Raw genomic sequence first — 3,196 nt, 5'->3', positions numbered from 1 at the left:
AGAAGTGGGATGTCCCAGAGGCGGGGCTTCCCAGAGGCGGGGTGTCCCAGAGGCGGGGCGTCCCAGAGGTGGGGCTTCCCAGAGGCGGGGTGTCCCAGAGGCGGGGCTTCCCAGAGGCGGGGCGTCCCAGAAGTGGGGTGTCCTAGAAGTGGGATGTCCCAGAGGCGGGGCTTCCCAGAGGCGGGGTGTCCCAGAGGCGGGGCGTCCCAGAGGTGGGGCTTCCCAGAGGCGGGGTGTCCCAGAGGCGGGGACAGAGGCAGGGCGTCCCAGAGGCGGGGTGTCCCAAGGCGGGGTGTCCCAGAAGTGGGGTGTCCTAGAAGTGGGGCATCCCAGTGGCGGGGTGTTCCAGAAGTGCCAGCGCTCATTGCGTGTCCCGGACAGTCTGTGTTCAACCCTCCAGGTCCATCAAACTAGGGAAAATCCACAGCCTGTCACCTCGCAGATAAAGGGCAGACGCCCCCTGCCCACACCCCGTCCATGGGGAGAAGGGCTCAGACTACTCAGCTTCTTCCAGCCTCAGGACCCCCCGGGGCCATTTGGACAGGTCTGGGCTGGCTCCCAAAGTCCCAAAGGCTGGGGGTGGGGGGGTCGCTCCCCTGAGCGCACAAGGCCACGGCCACGGCCTTCACCTGGAACCAAAGGGCCAGCCCGAGAACAAGACTCTGGCCTGACTCCCTGATGGGGAAGCCTCTTTGTCCCCCCTCTCAAGGAGGGCCGGGTTCTGGCTCTCTGGGCCTTTCCGACGCTCTGGCCCCGTGGCCAAAGGAGCTCTCAGGGGCACGGGGCTGGTCAGAGTCCCCGACCGTTCCTGGCCCGGTGGCCACGAGCAAGTGAGGGAATCGAGGCCTGGGCCCGTCCAGCAGCTGGAGGGGGCGGGAGAGGAGTGGCCAGGAGAGGTGGCCGGGGATTCCAAGGGCCAGAGAAGGGAAGGAAGGGCATCCCAGGCCGGCCTGGACAAAGGCCCGGAGATGGGAGATGAAAGGCGGACCTTGGGGAGGAGGTGGAAGGGAGGGAGGGAAGTAAAAGCAAAGAAGAAAGTAAGGGCGGGTTTCTTGGTGTGGAGAAGGAAATCCAGCTGATTATTTTTTAAAAGTCCTTTGCCAGGCGGGCAGTACATCTCGGAGATATAAATCCTCATTGGATTCATTTTCTCCTTGTAAATAGAATTGATTTTTCCCTGGTGATTCCACGCCTTTACCGGACTGGGGAGCGTGTGGGGAGATGGGGCCTGCGGTTGAGGGGATCGGCGAAGGCGGAAGTAGCCGGCACCCAGCGGGGTGGGTCAGCTAGAGGAGGGAGGGGCGTCCCCACCCGCTCCGGCCCCAGGTACGGCAGGGAGCCGGGACCCTGGACTTCCCGCTGCCCAGGCAGCTCTCCGAGGACGTCTGGGGGCATTTCCTCCCCAGCAGCCCCTTCTTCCAGTAAAATCCCACACCAAACCCCAGGTGCTGGGGGGGGTCTGGATCAGCTCAAAAGAGCCCATGAGCACAGAAAAGTGAGCCCCCGGCAGAGGGAGGAGAAGAAAGGGGAACTTCCCTTGGTTCATGGGGCCACGGCGGCCATGTAGCCTCCCTTGAGGGCCGCTGCCCATTGTTCTTCCCGACCGGGTGCACGCCCCATCCCAGAGGAGACCCCGTGCCCAGTGGGGGCGTTTCAGAGGCTCCCGTGTGCAGCGGGCCGGCCCCCAGCAGCACCCACTAAGTAATGAGCGGGGGACGGACGGGAATGGAGGAGGAGCTCAGGAAATATGAGCAGAGCTCAGGGCTCTTGGCCTGGGCCCAAGCAGCAAGAATAAAAGCTTCTGGAGATATTTCATGTGCAGCCGCGGCTCATTTTTTACCTCAAACTGTGGCCATTCACACAAGAAATATGAAACAGTCCCTGGGATTCCACGCGCAGGGGCGTTAAAATAACTTTCTGAGTTATGTCTCTGCAACATAACAAATCACATTATCAATTAGCTTTTATAACAGAAATGGCATCCCATAATATATTCAAGCAGGAAAAAATTGCTTTGCGGAAATTTATGTAACCCTAAAAAAAGGTAAGGAGGAAAAAATCCCCGGGAATTTATTGGGGATAGCAAGGGATGCCATAATTTGAGTGGTGGAGAGCTGTCCAAGGAGAGGGGGCAAAGGAGGGCCCGCTGGAGATGGCGGCAGAAGTCAGGGAGGTCTCTGGGCCTGGGAAACTGGAGGCCGGCCTGGGGGAGTGGGAGCTCTGGGCCCCCCGCAGCCCCTCCAGTGGCTGCCTTAAGCTCCTGAAGCAGACAAGCCGGGAGGGTCCTGGTGAGAGGGGCAGGAAGGGGACCAGGTGAGAGGGAACCAGGTGAGAAGAGCCAGGTGAAGGGACCCTGGTGAGGGAGGGGGGGGCAGGTGAGGGAGGCAGGTGAGGGGGCCCTGGAGAGAGGGGGCAGGTGAGGGGGCCCTGGTGAGGGGGGGGCAGGTGACTGGAGCCAGGGGAAGTCTAGCATTCTCGCTAAGCTGCTGCCCTGAATTAAAGGCTGAAACATTTCGGAAAGGGGGAGGCCTTGGTTGGGGTTCTTTTTATGCACGAGATCTGGTGGAATTCTCTCCCACGCCATTTAAAAAAATACTCCCTTTGTCCATTTTGGCCAGAGTTGAACCTTTGCCGAGCTCCGGGTCGACCCAGGGAAGAGGGCAGAAATGCACCAGCAGAGACCGGGACTGCGGCATCAGGACCACGCCATCGAAGAGCCCCATCCTTTTTGAAAATGGGAAGCCTGTGGGCCATCATTTTCCCTAATGTCTCTCCACCTGGCAGGTACCACTTCCACATCAGCTACCGAAGGCGGCTGAGAGGGAGAAGAGAGAGGGCCGGTGGAAGGGAGAGGGGAGACAAACGGCTTTCCAGAGCCCCCCCATGAGCCCCGGCACGAGCTGCTCGGGATGCTCCTTCGTTTTGTGATAAATCCGCCACGAATCCCCCGGTCGCCGGCCAAGGACACAGCACTACCTGGAGAGGAGAGGTTCGTGTCTGTGCAGAAGCACCTCCAGGGCCCGATGCCTTCTCACAACGAGCTATGAATTCGCTCCCCACTGAGAATCCGGGGAGAATCCGCAGCTACAGCTGTGGTCCCCAAGCCCTTGCCAGACCCTGTCCCCGTGGGAAAGGGCTGGGCCCTGCTATCCAGAGCAGGAAGTCATCCCAAATGTGTCCCTTCAGAGCACGGACC

The sequence above is a fragment of the Antechinus flavipes genome, chromosome 2 (genome assembly GCF_016432865.1).
Source record: "Antechinus flavipes isolate AdamAnt ecotype Samford, QLD, Australia chromosome 2, AdamAnt_v2, whole genome shotgun sequence".
Lineage (NCBI taxonomy): Eukaryota > Metazoa > Chordata > Mammalia > Dasyuromorphia > Dasyuridae > Antechinus > Antechinus flavipes.
Note: the sequence above shows the minus strand (reverse complement) of the source record.